General features: G+C 42.6%; 1 protein-coding gene and 1 long non-coding RNA gene across 3 annotated transcripts in view; one reads left to right on the forward strand and one right to left on the reverse strand.

Annotated features, from left to right (window-relative positions):
• The window catches only part of LOC139059090 (homeobox protein abdominal-A homolog), a 106,864-nt gene that overhangs the window by 60,834 nt on the left and 27,974 nt on the right, over window positions 1-18,056 (forward strand). The window lies entirely within an intron of this gene.
• On the reverse strand, window positions 7,568-11,815 carry LOC139059097 (uncharacterized). 2 transcript variants are annotated; one of them, XR_011513903.1, is made up of 3 exons: window positions 11,453-11,815; window positions 10,578-10,691; window positions 7,568-7,989 (listed from the first exon to the last, which is right to left on the reverse strand). It is a non-coding gene; the product is annotated as an uncharacterized lncRNA (long non-coding RNA). The 2 variants fall into 2 exon arrangements; XR_011513902.1 differs by having other exon boundaries at window positions 7,954-7,989; window positions 10,565-10,691.

The following is an 18,056-nucleotide window of genomic DNA, read 5'->3' on the forward strand; positions in this document are numbered from 1 at the left end:
AGTCTCAAAATGGCAGAATAATTAGAAATGCCGAGGAACACACCAATTGAATACACCGACTGAAGCGGGAATTGCATAAATTGCAGTGTACGCAATCTGAGGAACACCGAGGAACATACCGATAACTGCTTGCTGTAACGGAAATAGTGTAGGTTTCTGTGTAACTCATAATTACCTCTATATATCAGTAGAACCATGATTACGGGACAGTACGGTTGCTGCACTTTTACAGAGAGAGAGAGGGGGAAGTGAAGGAAAGGCAGAGATGTTAACCAGACGCCCGTCCGGTTTTCTACCCTATGCAGGGGATAAAGTGTTAGGGGATCAAAAGAAAGAAAAAAAATGGGGGCGGGATAGAAAACAATGAGGAAGTTGCTTCGTCCGGAGGTGCACATTGAAGCCACAGATTTCCTCACGGTAAATAGTATGTTGACTTCAAGAGCTTGAATAATGCACGTAGGGCTTTCTGGGTTTGTGAGGCACGTGACCCCGGTACAAGTACTTTTGTCACCGGGAAATGTCTTGAATGCAAGAGGTCTAACGCGGTGATGTCTAGGAGGCGCTGGTAGCATAATGGGGATAGATGTAGAGTTGTTAGGTAGACTCCTCCCACCCACAAGTGTTGCACTAATTTCACCCACCGCAATCAGAAACGAATTTCTCTTTGTGAATTGCCTTTTCTTTAGAAACCGCACACTGCATCATCAGCATAAGCATTTGTGCCAAAAGAAGAAAGCGACATCATCTGAGCGAACAGGAACAAAGAAGGAAACAAACCGCGCGGAAAATGGCAGAATAAACACAGATTCCATTGATTTTGAAAAAAAAAAAGTATGTGTTGTAGCGAATCGTTCGCACATGCGCTGGTACCCTGAAATCTGTCAATCATTTATTAATCAGTTAAGTCAAAACCACACCTCGAACGCATGTCAGAGGAACTACAGTGTGGACCATCCCATGGAGCTCTGCATGTAACGCTCTGCTTTACGACAGTTGTAACAACGTCAGGGTGGGCTACCCACTGAAGTATCACCTATGGCGGCTTGCACGAACATTTAATAATAACGAAAATAATAACAAATTTAGGAACGCGTTCTTAAATGTTCCGTAGACAACGCCTAGTCCGCACAAGAACGAGTTCTTAAATTCGTTATTATTTTCGTTATTAAATGTTCGTGCAAGCCGCCCTGGTCTGTACCACCGCCCGCTGTCTATACCAAGCGAAAGGGACGCCTTTCACGAGCCTGGCTTATCGTAACGTGTATACTTGTAACTTCGTTCAATGCGTACGCGATCTAACCGGATAACGGTCATTGCGTGAATCATTTAAGCGTCGCGCCGTGCTTATCTCACGTCCTTTGTGACGGGAATGGCACGGGTTTGAAAAATTTTAATAATAAATTTGTCCCGAGTGCGTGTCCACAGCAAATGCGAATGGGAAAGGGAACAAGCAGAGCAAGTAACTAGAGCACCTACTGCAAGTGCCTTATCTATACGTGAGCTAAACGTTCATGTTCACATGCCAAGTGCATGACGCGTTTGCTGTTACTTTCGTTTCATTCTTTATTTTCTTTGTGCGCGGTTATACTAGGTATGCGAAACGTGCGTACGGTTTTTTCCTCCTCCCTCTCTTCCTTTATTCTTCATTTTCTAGTGTGCTCGTTGATGAGGCCTTATATATATATATATATATATATATATATATATATATATATATATATATATATATATATATATATATATATATATATATATATATATATATACTATTTTGATGATCCCCGAATGAGGTTTTATGACGCCGACAAATTGTTTCTTTCGCTTCGCGCTGTCTGTCCGTCACAGCGAGCGCAGCTCGAGTGATATTCGTGATTAATATAAATGCCGATCCTTTGCGCTGTCTTCTCCGTAATGCAGGCATGGTTATTATTTGCACGTGCGCGCCGACTGATGTTCTTGCGACAGCGGACCGAAAGTGAACAATACAGTGAGATACATTGCCTGCAACGTATTTCACGTAAGTAATTTACTTTCAGTTTTATGTCCTTGTACTACGCGTGCGATATACAGAAAAGTGCTCAAGCCAGCCATCATTCCGAGGAACGCTATGTCGAGCCAAATGCGTACGCATACCCTTTTGTCAGCCCTGAAGAGGACTCTGGTTATAGTTATTCCGAGAGTCTGACACGACGCTATGCGCAACTACATTTTCAATTAACCCGCGTCCCGACACTGCGAAATAGCGCTGTTTTTGGTCGTTGAACGCTGCATTCCTGTTACATTCTGCTATATTTTTTTTCTGTCTCCTCCGCATCTCGTACTATCTGCGCAATTACAATGTATATTTCAGCCTACGTAGCGTAGCTGACGTTTCAAAACGGCCTTATCTGAACATAAGTGGCGAACATTAAGTTACACTGTCCTTCGAGCCGGTCTAAATGTGATACTATGTGGTATCTCGTGCTTGCATGTAAGCTGTAATTTATGCGTTCGTATACCACGTAATATGAGGCAGGTACACGCTGTCTATCGTTACAGCGTGTACGTGTGGCGGGCACTCGCACATATTTGACTCACAAAGCGCGATAGTGTACGTGGCGTGCCGATTGCGTCAGAGTTGGATCTTGTTTCGGTTTCAGTTTATTATTTTGCATATAACGCGTTTACAAAGTGTGAGCTGTACATGGAAGCAATTGTCCAATAGTCGACAGGCTGAGAAGGGAGCCTGTCGTCTGCACTATAATTAGAAGAACTAATGTACAACGCGCGGCTATAGACATGATTACACATTATCTCGTTAATTCAGGGCTATTATTATCACGGAGCTAACCGGCGCAATGATTACACCGAGCGAAAATAATGCGAACGAAGGTTTGATATGTGAAATGATAACGAATTCTATATGAACGGTGCTTAAAAGTTGGTCGTGAATTTGCCATACTCATAGGTATAGGGTTTGGTAATAAGCAGTAGTTGTTGTAGAATAGACAACGTACGTAAATGCAATTTAGAGAATTGGCCAATAGGAAATATTAGGAATGCGTGTTTACCTGTTACACTTTTTTCGTCCTTTCTTTATCAGTGTCTATACTTCAACTGTTCTACTCTTGCGGCTTTATAGGTAAAGCCACACCACGCGCCAAAGAAATAGCTTCTTCACGGTCTTTTTTGTCCTCTCATTGATGCCAATATTATCGCAAACATCACTTCCGTGTATTCTTTGCATATTCGCATTTAAACCGCGCACTGTACACTTATTACAGGGTCAGCTGCTGTGCAACAAACATTAGCGCTATTTTATCTTACCAGTTAAAATTCCTTAAACATCATGATACGAATACTCTCGCAATATTCAAAATCAGTATGTATTGTATGGTGCAGCTCTTGTGAAGAGAAATGCAAAATGCTGCCAGGGCATCCATCCCTTGGAGATCATTGGCGACTGTAATGTCATGAGAAACATTTGATGGGCGCATAATCGGTCATGACGTGTGTTGTATTATTACTATTACGAAGAGCGTCACATGTGACGCATGACCAGTGAGCCATTCATACCCAGTGACCCAACTTGGCCCAATGAGCTCTGCCGAAAAGCTGCACACGCCCCAGTGGCTCATATCCTGCGATCAAATTTGGCGTCGAAGAGGTTCGTTGAGGAGCGGCGTAAGCGCCACATTCCCAATGACACAAGTTGGCATCAAATAGGTTCGTCGATGGAGCAGTACATGCTGCAATCTCACATACCCGGTAAGACAAGCTAGTCTTGACGGTTGGTTTTGAACCAACTTGCCTCAGTACAGCAGCCCGAATGCTCTACCCGTTTTATCATCGACAACCCGGGGAACTAAGCTGGCGGGAAAGAAGTTAGGCACGGACAAACATACGTAGCGACATACCGCAAACTGAGTAAAAATTCCCAAAGAATGCTAATCGCGTTAATATATTCCATAAGCAACCAAGGCCCGTATTTGCGCGTGTACACACACGCACACACACACACACACACACACACACACACACACACACACACACACACACACACACACACACACACACACACACACACACACACACACACACACACGCGCGCGCACGCGCGCACGCGCACGCGCACGCACGCACACACACGCACACGCACACGCACACACATGCACACACACACACACACACACACACACACACACACACACACACACACACACACATGCACACACAAAAAAACATCTCTCGTTCTAAAATTGTTCGTAAAAGCGAATTCCAGGCAATTGCTGGCGCTATAGACGAAAGCTGCCAGTCAATGGCAAAGAGCACGTAGAAATGAAAAGCTCTGTGAATTCGGTGCCACGGACATGCGCTGCTTCTGCGTTAACCTTAAATATACGATGAGTATGATATGCCGGACTGCACATAACTGGAGCTATAGCAAACACTCAAAAAGAAGCGAAAACTTCTTGAATGACTTGGGTCAGTTGTGATCAGTTACTTATTGACTTGTATATAGCCAAGTGAAAGAGCAACGTTGATCAAAGTATGTTTTACTGGGGAAAAAATTGCTTTAACCACAGTAGACAGTCCATTATTCACTGTGACTGGGTTGCTAATTTTTTGCCTCTGTTTTACTAGTTCTGCGTTTGTCCAAGTCCTGGCTCAGTTGACTCCGCCACTTGTCGCTGCTTTACACGAGGCCTCGACTACATCTGCTTAGGACCAATGCTGTACTCAGACATAGGTTGTCTGTTTCGTTGATTAGGCAGCTTTCCCAACTCCGCTTCTTCTTCTTCTTTTAGAACATTATCTAGAATATGAGCTACCTTCGTTTTTGTGGGGGCTGGGGGAATCCAGGTGTTTAATTACACTTCCGCATTTCTATGTAATTAGCTTAGGCGTGTCGCTTACGACCGATCGTTGGTTTTGCAATAATGGAAACTTTTCCGGCAATGTATGGCATGATTCTACCTCCGCATTAATCATTCGCTGGCGGCACATGCTGCAGTGGTGCGTGGGGAGAGCGCTATCTCTGATATACATGCTTCGCCCTGTAGTGCGTGCCAGCACCGCGGTTAAGATGATCACATTCACATTAACTTCGCGTCACTGTTTTGCATCGGTTCATAGCTTCGCTTCAACATTTTTGGTCAGGCTTCGTTGGAAAACATCATTTCAGCGTTGAAACATAAAAGAAAAAAGAAATAGCTTTTTTTCTCCCTTGAGCTTCAAGAGCTGGGAAAACGTCGCGAAATAATATTTGTTTACGAAACGCTGCTTTAGCTCGTTATAGACACTTGCACTTCGTGATCTCACGTTTTCTCGGGCCGGTTAACTTTTAGGTGTGCGAGTTCTTATAGTTTTCTGTTGCGCATTGATACACTTGTTCGGCTCCGCAGCGTTAACCTCGATTGTTTGCCCTATGTTGTAGCGTGACCTTTAGTGACCGGCCCTACTGTGTGTGATCAGTACTGTACCCTAACGCTTCTTCCTTCGAAGATGGGAGGTGGCGGGTTCAAACACCTTGTAGTGTATATTGTGAACCGGTGATTACGTGCAGGTGAATACGTGAAACGGTGATTACGTGCAGCTTCACTTGGCGTCTCATCGTGGAGAACACAATCAGCCGCATAGCGAACTAGCCATGGACGTGGTTGATAATTGTGGAGGCTGTTCGACGCGGCGTCACTTTAATTCCGGCTGCAGAGTTCTACTTTAGTCTTTAAATTTGTCCTGTTGCAGTGTTCTACTTTGGTCTTTAGATTTGTCCTCTTGCTCTCCTTTCCTTTTTCCTTTTTCCTCCCCTCCTTCCTATCTTCCATTTCTGTGTTGCTGTCGCCTCCCTTCAGAAGAGTAGGCAGGCGTTGTGCCCCTTCCGGTGGCAGTTGCCAGCCTGCCCTTACAAAAATTTTTAATGTGTTTTTTTAGAAAGTCTTTTGAACTTCCTCTATAGAACTCTATTGTGTTTATTTTGATTGCCTATAGAATTTTCCTATAGAGTTTCAAAAGTTATTTGGCCACCGCATTCTTATAGGAACTCTAAAGACACATTTCTATAGAACATTTCTATCGAGTTGCTTTAGAGATGCTAAAGACAAATTTCTATAGAATATTTCTATCGAGTTTCTTTAGAGATGCTAAAGACAAATTTCTATAGAATATTTCTATCGAGTTTCTTTAGAGATGCTAAAGACAAATTTCTATAGAATATTTCTATCGAGTTTCTTTAGAGATGCTAAAGACAAATTTCTATAGAATATTCCTATCGAGTTTCTTTAGAGATGCTAAAGGCAAATTTCTATAGAATATTTCTATCGAGTTGCTTTAGAGATGCTAAAGGCAAATTTCTATAGAATATTTCTATCGCGTTGCTTTAGAGATGCTAAAGACAAAAATTCTATAGAATATTTCTATGCAGTTGCTTTCGAGTAAAGTACTTGCAATTTACCAAAGTTCTACTGTAGGCAATAAGGACTACAGTAAATGCAGTGGCAAAATAATTGGTGCTACAACCACAAAGTATTCAGTTTGAAATGTTTATTGCACTTCAGACTAGATACATGCTTCATATATGTGACATACACAGTTCAGACTAGAACTTGCAACGTACAAACTGTAGCTGCCAACATGCTTCTCAGGTCAAGCTGGTGGTGCAAACACACGAAACATGAGGTAAAAGAATCAGTGGCAGACTTGATTACAGTTGACACCTCGCAATAACAGGCTTGACTAGGACAAGAAACCATACCATTAAAACTGCAAAAGGAGTGCCTGTTCCAGCAGTGCACATTAAATGTTTGGATACTAAAGCCTGAAAATAGACTGATATGAATGTGCACTGCAATGTTGTGTCAGCCTGACGAAACGACACAGCATTTTAGTCTGAGCAAAAATAACACTGGCAGTCGCTGCAAAAATGTGGCAAATAATGGCTTTCACAGATAAGTACACCATATACCGAAACCACTCAGCATTTTAGTCTATGTTTATGTGTAAAATTAGCACTGGTAGGCCCTGCAAAAATATGGCAAACAGGGGTTATCATAGAGCAGTACAGCATATATCGTAAAAAGTTTAAAAGCTTGTATTTCGTTGTAAGGGAAACAATTTTGAGATCAGAGCCAATATTCTAATTAGGGTGAGAAATACAAACCAGACCGACACACGCAATGACTAAAAAATAGATTTAGCTCAGGAGCTCCTATGTAATGCACATGAACAGTAAAATCGTTTTTCTCGGCAACTATGCAACCAAATTTGATGAGGTTTGATACATTTAAAAATGTTTAAATTATAGTTTTTACATTAACACCATCAATTTTTATTAAAATTTGCTGAAAATAGCAAAACTTGAAGGAAAAGGACTTAGTTTGCAACTGTAAATAAAGGAAAGAGCTAGAACAAGTTCGTTAATTCTGTAAATTTTCCTACTCAAATACATCCAAAATACAGAAATACTTTTGAGACAAACACAGCACTAATTTGAATTAAGTTTGCGAAATTTGAGAATTATACCTGTTGCAGGAAGAACTATTTGGCAGGTTTAAGAAAAATAACACCACGAAGCTTACTAATCCCCGTCTCTGTGCCAGAAAGAGATATCATAGTTCTGCAGACTCCATCTGCTATGTTTAAAGTCAACAAACTGTATATATGAATTTACAGCTTACATGAATTCGTGCTACATGAATTATGCTTTTTCAAATAACGTTTACTTTGATGCAACAATATTTCTTTATTTTACCTGACTCCTTGCTAAAAAAACTGCACAGTATTCATGAGATATGAATAAATAAATATTAAGTGAATAAGTAAACAAATAAATATTGCGGTTTGTCTTATCATTCCACCACCAGCATGAACTGTAGGGAGCTTTGGCTACTGCCCACATGGTTGCAAGTTCATTCTTACATGATCACCTGCTATTTCACTTCCCAGGAATGGAGCAAGGAAAGGCTAGTTTTTGGCCTCATTTGGTGCGTCTAGTAACGGCGACGGTGGAGCCTGGAAAATAAAATTGAAATTAATTTTCAAAAGGTGTAATGAATATTCAGTCATAATGTATTAGCAGGCACAAACAGGCCACAAATATCCATATAGTTGTAGCATTATGCGAAGTTTCATTTCAGTATTTCAGAAAAAAATTATAACAGAAAGGTGGCAGAACGCCCCACCTCCCCACCACTCTGCCAAACAGTGGCAGTTCTTTTGAGAATCACTTTTGAGAATATTTTTACTTTCCCAAGATTCGGTGACATCAGCACTGGGCCAATGTGCCTGGCAGTAGAATATCATTGCTGATGACAAAAAGCATCTCCGAACGACAACAGCCTAGTCACACATTAATCTCATCTTGCAATGACAACACATTCCCATTTTAACATAAGCAAGCAGGAACACCCATGAGCTAAGAGTCCTATACAGATGTCACACTATGCATAGAAAAAGTTTTTTTTGAAAAGAAGGGAATGACCTTCAATTGCTGAGCGGTAGACAAAATTAATATTCCATCCGCTATTAGCCATAGTTGGTATGTACTATGCTTAATATGCGAATAATAAATGTCTCACATGGAGCTTGGCAATCATGACGATGCATCTAAGTATGCATTGTATGGGGAACAACAATGTTCTAAGTTGTTTTCGCAAACTATGATGGATAACTGCCAATTTGTGGTATTTGGAACAGAGTCGTGGTGTCACTGTCAGATACAATGGACACAGTATATTCGTGCTTTTTGAGTTATTGAAACAATTAGTTCCTAATCTAGTACGGGTATGTACACTGATATGTATCCTAAACGCAATGATAAGACTGCCCAATTGCAATTGAAATGTTAATTCAGTTTTAATTAAAACGGGTCCTTCTAGCAACCTGGCATGTGAAAAACAGAAAACAAAAATTATACTAATCAAGTAACTTTGAAAACTGATTGCATAACTGCTCTATAGGTCAAGCAGAAAATTTAACAAGAAATAACGTGCCTAAAACTAGTTGCAACAAACAAATTTGTTACTACGAAGGTTGCGGACAACTCAGTAAACAGATTGTGACCCAGTCTTTTTATGCGGCATTCCTCAGCGATGTTGCTGGTCAATTGGTTGCCGCAGCTGAACAAAACAGATGAACAGTCTAAATCTGGCGCGCAGCCCCAGTCCCATCGGTGCATGGTCAAGTGGGACGAACATACTGATCCGGGGAGTGAATTATGGTGCTGTCTTAGGTACGTGTTGAGGCACCGGCCAATCTGTTGCATGTACATTTGACCAAATATACACGTGATCACAAGAATAGACTACGCTACCCCTGACAGACAAGACAAATTTAGTGGTATCTAAGCAAGCCTTTCTTGTCAGGGTGCCATATGCACAGCAGTGTGCAAGAGAATTGAGAAAGGCAAGCAGGCAAGGAAGGCTTGCTCGGTGAAAGATACCACCAAATTTGTCGTGTGTCACAGGCAGTGAGTGCACTGTATCCCTTTCACATGTGGTCAAGCGTACATAGGGCAAACTGGCCGGTATCTTCTCATGTGTATAAGAGATCACCATATTTCATTTAAAAGACCAGTAGGGTCATCCAACTTGGCCGTACATTTCCACAACGGGGCTTCATGTTGGATTACAATCGTTCATCTGTTTTCATCCACCGTAAAAACTGACAAGTGAAATCGATGAGGCATACGACATATATAGTAAGAGATGTGGGTGAGCCCCCATATTTAATGCAACAAACAAAAAAGGCATCCTGTGTAGGTAACAAGGTATCCATATCAGTCTGTGCCTATGTACTACAGAAGTAAATGCAGCTTAGTAAATACTGACCTTCATATTAATCTTCAAGAAATTAAAGCTCACCAAATGTGTATGTTGCAGTGGCTGTTACTATGGGAACAGAGAAGTAACTGTAAAGATATCAATGATAAACAAAGATGTGCACACTACGTGCTTAGACCTGTGACATATTTAGTCCACTACCCTTCGAATTCCTACATGCACAGAAAACTGCACGAGATTGTAGCACAAACAGAAAAAAATTATGCAAATAGGGGTACAGCATAGGAAATACAAAAACAAGAAAGGGGCTGGCAGATGGAATGGCACACTGTGGTATAAACTTTTTTAAACAGGGTTGAAGTACCTCAGACAGGCTGGCCAACGTTTCGATAGGTGGACCTATCTTGGTCAAAGGCCTTTGACGAAGATAGGTCCACCTATCGAAACGTTGGCCAGCCTGTCTGAGGTACTTCAACCCTGTTTAAAAAAGTTTATACCACAGCATAGGAAATAGTTTTCAAAGAATAAAACCCCAATAAAAAGTCATAAATACATTATGTACAAAGCAAAAAATATATGTAACTTGCAGGTAAGCAACTTACGCAAAAGAAATACTAAACATCAGGAATGGTTGGGTATAGTTTTATACAGAACACAATCATGTGGGCATAATGGCTATGCACACTAATAGGTAGCAAGTTCAATAAGGTTGCATAAATATTTAGTCTCTTTAGTATGCTGCATTAAGTAATGTGTTGACAAACTTCACCATGAATGACACCAAGCCCCCTTTTTGGAACACGTACATTTCATACACACCTGTCATGACCATCCAGATCACACGCCATGCTGCTGCAGCCATATATCCACAGGGTCTGCATTTCTTGGGGCTCCTCGATCTTGTAGTTTATGTTGTGGGTCACGGCCTCGCCACTACAAAATCAATTCTATGTTAGCTTATAGCAGTGGCACAATAAAGCTGTGATATCGTGAAAACATGCAATCAGCACCTAAAAGAGTCACGAAAACAATGTCTGCACTAATGTGGAAAGAGAGCAAATGCTTGAAATCATCGAATGTCATGACAATGCGAACCTCTACATCAAATAAAGTTTTGGACGCACCGCAGCAGCAGATTACAATCTAAACTTAATGTTTTTTTTTTCATTACTTAGTATAGGCAACGTTCCCCTGTCATGCTTAGTTAAGTCAGTTATGTCAACACATCTTGCCTTGGAAATAAAGCTGTACTAGTAGCAAGCTGTGATTGGCTTACATTTTTTACTTAGAACTGTTCGTTAGCCAAAAACCCCGTAAGCAGAGATTGTGCACAACGTCGAAGCATTTATAAGTGAGGAAACGTCATTGAAGAAAGAATCGATGAAGAGGTAGACGGGTCGTTACTATGCAACTTTAGCAGACAAGCGGGAGCTCACGCACAACTGCACAAGGCGAACACGATTTCCGAAACTTTTCTCAGGGGAAGCAAACGCTTATCAGGATTATCAATTCCGCACTGTGGCAATAGAGTTGCGTACACAATTCTTACAACCAGCGCGTAGCAAGTATCAGCACAGGGTTCACTGTTGTCGTGGGTGTTCCACTTACTACGTTCGCAAGGCACTCTATACACACACGGGAAGCACACACAACACGGATGAACGCACGTGTAGTTGGCGAGCACGATTGCTTACCGTTTCAACAGTACGACGAGGTCGAAAGGCACTCTCCAAGTTTCCAGTGATGCGTCTGCGATGTTACTTGCAGCAAACAAGCCACTGGGTAGTGGACGAGCTGAGGCGCGCTAATAATACGCATTACTTCTTTGCGCCGTCCACCAAACTTTCCACGAACACAAGCGGAGACAAAGGGAACGCACTCCATGGCATGAAAATCGTTGGTCCACATTTAGCTGGCGCGCCACGCATACGGCGTGCTTACAGCGAGACTCAAGCCATCTTCTGGCACTTTCGTGCTCGCGAACTACGTCTCATTTCATTACAGCAAACCTAATAACACACGATCAAACAAACACATCGACGCAGCTCGCACGACAACCGTTGAAGACGGAGCAATAACACGCCGTAGCTTCGTATTCTACCTGTCGCGTTGAATACGAAAATACCGGCGCCGCCAGCGCCGTCTGTATAATAGTGCGGCTGCTGTGGCCTCCGTGATTCCTACAATAATACTCACTACAGCAGGTTTTGTGCCGTTTTGAGCCGGCCTTTGAGCCTAACTACATACATATGTCGCTAGACAAGAAGAAACATTGACATGCTCATATTGTGTGCTATAGTTTAGGGCAGAAATAAATTATATGCAGTATTCTTGCTTTTGAATCGCTTATGCCACATGTAGTCAGCAAAAAGCATGGCCTTCATGATCTCGACAATTTACCCTGTGTAAGCTATCGCTGCGGTGTGATTTTAACGATTTCAACCTCGGTCACTGGCCTTAAAACCCTAACTGACTTTATGCGCAGCCGTTACCTGCAGTGCCTGCGCCCTCACTTCGTTTCTCATTGAAGTAACTTCCTGCTGTCGTTTAAATGTAGCCCAGAAATTGTCGACACAACCTCGGAGGTACACGTGTGCAGTGTGTGATGTTTCCGTGCGCTTGTGTCCGTCGCACAGCAACGTATATACGTTGATGTTTAATTTTACTCGTGAGGCATAGGTTACGCTTATGTGTTCCCTATCTTGCTTTCGTGGCGATGCGCTTATCATGCGCGGATCGCGCTCATGTGGTCTGTGACTTTTCAAGATTCCTTGAAAAAAAAAAATCGTTTCGGCAGCGTGCATTTGTCGCATTTGAGTGGTATGTGCCAGAAATGTGCGGCGGCGTTCGATCTGTTTCCGCCCCAAGTGCTGCAGTCACTGCATGCCAGCAAATAGATATGACGCGATTGCTAAGACGCAGTTTTGCTTAGTGTTTCTTGGTATACATCTTTGTTATTTACCTGCATATGCGATATAAACCACAATGCGCGCTTCCGTTATATTTCTTTGGTTTTCCTAATTTCGATTAGTGTGATGTTTGCCTTGGTCAATGAGTGTCTTTTTAACGATGCTCTTACTTGATAGTAAAAAACCTCTGAAATGCCGATTGCAAGAACCAGCGCCTTCCAGTGCCTTCCAGTGTGAAACCAGCGCGTTTTTCTTTTTTCTTTTTCTTTCTTTTTTTTAAGCACTGGATCGCATTGGGTACGCTGGCGCTCGCTGGGACTCACTCGAGACCAGTGAGAACGCTGCAGATAAGAGCTGGGTCACACTGGAAGAGACGCTCGCATTGGAAACGGCGCTGGTTGTGTTTGTGCCGCGCTGGCTCCAGCACGCAAGGACGAGCGCTGCTGAATATTAAATGCTTTATACAATTTCATGGCTTGATACTAGTCTCTTGTCCTAAATAACGCTATATCTTAGGGTCATAGAACTATTTCGTGTCGCAGCATGGAATAAAGCTGCGTGAGCTGCCTTGTTTATTCCTGCACATGTGACACTGAAAATCACTTTCGTTTTTTGCATTTTGCCTTTTGACAGGGCGGACAGCTAAATTCTTTAACGAAACCACGCAAACGCAGAGCACGCCGCTTTTTTAGTAGTTCGCACGTAACGTATGACTGGGAGTTATCGCCATTGTCGCAGTGTTGTGGAGTGGACATGAAATCCAGAAGTCGTTCAGACGCGCTCGAACGGACCCCGAGTTCGAAGCCTACCGCTGCTTGATATTATCGCACCGATAACAAGGCTGAGGCGATTCGTGCGCTTCCACTTTCCCTATTGTACTAAAAAGAGTTCTGAGGCTCAAATACACACATTTTAGCTTTCGCCAGCTACCCGCGCCGAGATCAGTCCCCATCGAAGCTTAGGCATAGCGTATCCGCCGAGTCCGTCTGCACGCTATCGGCGCGTCTAACCTCAAGAATCAAGAAGTCTAAAAAGGATAAATTACTTTATATTTCAGATTTCGCATCGGTGCTTTTAAATAAACAATTTTTTCATGTCTACAGTGCCAGCACAAGAAGTGAGGAGCGCCGATGTGACGCATCATAAACGCAGGTATATGTGCTGTCGCCGAAGGCTGCCAGCACTAGCCTGCGTTTCTCTGTCGAATATATATGGCTAGACAGACGTGTAGACTGAAAGGCATCACTGAACTAAGAAAACATTGCATACCCCTCGCGTGAAGAACAAGAAACGGCTATCGAAATCGGCAGTAGCAGCCCATTCATGCAGCGTCCCGGGTCGGTGGTTCATTTAGGACTTTTTTCGAAGCTAAAATACCAATCGCAGTCGATGTTATGGCACTTCCGAGCACACTATTGAATACGGAGAGCAAATTTTTCTTTGTGGTACAGGCGTGAGTTTTAGTTGCTGGCCGATAGCGCATCTACCACGTCTGTGCAAGACTTCTCTCTGTGAAACTAAAACTGCTTCTCGATTTTCATAAGCTAAATTATCCGCCCATGTCCCTATGCTGACGTGGCGTAGCGGTAATGAGCCGGGCTGGGGATCTGCAGGTACGACGATCGAATCCTGGTCAGAGCACTTCTGTTTTTACATGTTCATTTTTTCGATTTATATTGTACTAAAACGCTATCTGTTGCTCTCTGTATTAAAAAAAATACATACGGTGTCCAGGCACCACGTATTTAACGCGCTAGAGCTGTTTTTCGCACCAGTAACCAGCGCCTCCCAGTACGCCGCGCTTGCCCAGCGCCCCATGCATCCAGCGCGCGGCACTGGACCCATAATCCGGCGATGCACCGGATACTGGGTACTGTTTATAGAGTGAAAATATAGAACAGGCCGCACTTTAGCTTGTTTAATTTCCTATAAACGTTCCTTTACAGAACTCAGTACGTATGCCATATGATGGCACACTTTTAGAACGGGAATGGAGAGCCAGTCTAGAGACAGGCCGCATTAGAAGTTCTGAAAACGTTCTATAAATTTTTCTATAGAATTTGGTACATAAGATGTCAACACGACCTCTATAGAACTTTTATGGAGGATGTAGAGCCATTCTGTAGACAGGCCGCATTAGAAGTTCTGAAAAGGTTCTATTAACATTTTTCTGTAGGATTTGGCACATAAGATGTTAATACGACCTCTATAGAACGTTTCCGAAAACGTTCTATAAAATTTTTTCTATAGAATTTGGTACATAAAATGTCAATACGACCTCTATAGAACATTTATGGAGGGTGAATGGAGAGTCAGTCTATAGACAAGTCGCATTAGAAGTGTTAAAAACTTTCTATAGACATTATTTTATAGAATATTATACATATGATGACAATAAACCCTCTATAGACTGCTTATAGAGCGTGAATGGAGAGTCAGTCTATAGACAAGCCGCATTAGAAGTGTTAAAAACTTTCTATAGACATTATTTTATAGAATTTAGTACATATGATATCAATACAATCTCTATAGAACATTTATAGAGAACGAATGGAGAGCCATTCTATAGACAGGTCGCGTTAGAAGTTTTAAAGACATTCTATAAAAATTACTTTATAGAATTCAGTACATAGGACGTCAATACACCCTCTATAGAACATCTATTGTGTGTGAAATGACTTGTTTCTATAGAAAGGTTTCTATAGACTTCTTATAGAGATTCTATGCAGACGACTCTATAGATCGCGAGTTCCTATAGAGTCCCTTTTGACTCCATAGGAACTCATTAGGAGTTCTAAAGGAACTCTAAATAGATTTTCATAAGGGCATGCTCCTCGCTATCCCTTTCCTGTTACCTGTGTATATGTGTATATGTGTGCAAAACAAATAATAATAATAATATGTGGTCAATGTAGGGCTCATAGCTGGCAATAAATTACACGAAACAGGAATACAGATTTTGTGAGCGCACAATTCGTTTGTAGACTGATTTCAATTAGCATGCGATTGTTTGCCAGATGCAGTTTGCGTGATAAAGAACGCTTCAACTTGTTTGACTCGGACATCCGAACCGTCATCTAGGCCTTTAATACCCGACATATGCGTTAGCTAAGACCTCTCTCGGTGGCACTTCTCTCTCTCTCTCTCTCTCTCTCTCTCTCTCTCTCTCTCTCTGCAGTTACAGAATGAGCAAAGGTGCATTGAAGCAAGTACTCAAATGAGCTATAAAACGAGTTATCAAACGACTAAGCTAGCACACGTGCGCTGTAACTAGAATAAGAAAAAAAAAACGTGAGGCGAGCAGAAAATTTCTGCAGACTACATGTAAGAAAAAAAAAAAACAACCTCGGAGCCCAGATTTCTGAAAGTAATCTATTCGTAGAAGTTATTACTTTTAAATTCCCGTTGTGATAGGTATTTCAAATGACGAAAGAATAAAACACGTTCCGCGCATTCAACAGTTAGAAATGCCCACTCGCCGTGTGTGCCTAACAGTCATCAGAGCCGAGTCATACTATTTGTAACTATATACGCAGCTACGAATAATTAAGGGCTCGCGACCATTACACGGAACCTCATATTCGCGTGTACGTGGCCTTCCGCGAGACACTTGTCGTTCGATGTTGCCATGTGCTGTTCCGCGCGGGCGAAGAAAAAAAAATTAAAAATTGGCTTCAAATGGACTCGTTAGGGGCCGTCATTTGCGAAACCTGTCGCGCGTCAAGCGGCCATAAAACGTCGCCGGGAGAACAAGAACGCGCATCCCTCGCAACCTGTTGTGCCCACGCGCGCTCCGGAATGGGCACGTCGTCATTTTCGTCGTGACAGACGCGTTTGATTAGTTCCCGCAGCAATCCACCTGCCCCCCCCCCCCACCTCACCCCCTCCCCCTTTATGGCGGCCGTTTCAAAATCGGCCGGGTCGGAAATACTCAGACGACTGCGTAGCGTTGCCTGACTCACTCCGCTTCCGACTATACGTCGAAAGTGAGTTAGCGCGAAAAAAGTCGCCTGCGGTAGCTAGAGGCAACGAGAGGGAGAAAAAAGAAAGACATTGTGTTGCCTTGTTTGCGGGCGTGCTAATTGCAGTTAGGCTGAACCTCAGTTACGACCGTCCGTACTCATACTCAAAGCTCATACTGACTGTATGTTAAAGGCCCACATGCATGTATCGGTAAATGTTGTTTCAAGGTTGCCGCTGTAGGCCGAGCGTAAATAAGACAAACTAAGCGAATTTAGGCCTAACTGCAGTAAAGATGCCTCTGTAGCTGGTGTAGTTGTAAGTTTCAAGAAGCCACATGAGTTAACTTTCTCGTTAAATTTGGTTTTGTGTTTGTGTGACTCCCTAGAGAACCGTTAACCAGTGCATCTGAAGCGGTGCCCGAACCCTCTCCTGCTGGTTCCACGGGCTGTTCTTCCTATTCCCGAGCAATCAATCCACGGCAGCACCTGAGCTTTCAGACACCCACTCGCGCGAGATCACGAGTTGGCAGGCCGGACTATTCGATTGCACCACTACCATATAGGGTTCCCTACAATCACTTAGAGGGCTATCATATTCGTATACACTGCTCGCTTGCGACTGAATTCTAGGGTGAAATGTCGCAATTTGGTGTTGCTCCCATATAGCTAAAGTGTCAACGTGAAGGGTCGTCCTCTTTAAGAACTTTATTTTTTCTTCATTTACTGCTGCACTCAAGAAAGCTGTGTACATGATCATAATTTGTTGCCGGGCTATTTGGTTCATGCTAATATACGAATGCCGGTAATCTCAGTTTCGAGACGGCACAAAAGAAAGGCTCTTTTTTCTCTTGTCCCGTCTTGAACCTGCGCTTACAAGTGTTCATTTATTAGCTATATGATCAAATGGAGAAAGTTATGAAGCGTATCTCTGGTATATATGTTATGTACTGCTGTGTAAGTGCGCCTCTTGCGGCGTCATTGTAAAAAAAAAATTTCGAGTCTGTGCAGAGTGCCGGGGGCTTACGTTTCGCTTTCCCTACGATGCATAATCGTGGGGCAAGTTGTTTTCGGTGCAGCCGAAGTCAGCGTGTACTCAAATGTACGTACGTCGTAGGCATGCATAACGTCCTCGTTAAGATTGCTTGTTGCATTGTTGGTTTACGAAAGAAAAATATTTGAGGAGCGCTTTTCAGTTTCAACGCCGGAGTACCAATACGCATAAACAAGGAAAATGCTTAGCGTGAACAACGTACTTAAAACTAGCTCTTATATTGTGCCACATTATCTTGAAACTTATACAGTTTTGCGTTTATTTCGTAGTGATTGGAGTGCTGAAGCTATATACGTTGCGGTCGCATTCCAAGCACATGAGGCATATGCGTGTGAGATATACAGACAGTTCTTGCAAGGTATTGAATCATACCTCG

This window comes from Dermacentor albipictus, chromosome 4 (assembly GCF_038994185.2).
Source record: "Dermacentor albipictus isolate Rhodes 1998 colony chromosome 4, USDA_Dalb.pri_finalv2, whole genome shotgun sequence".
Classification (NCBI taxonomy): Eukaryota; Metazoa; Arthropoda; class Arachnida; order Ixodida; family Ixodidae; genus Dermacentor; species Dermacentor albipictus.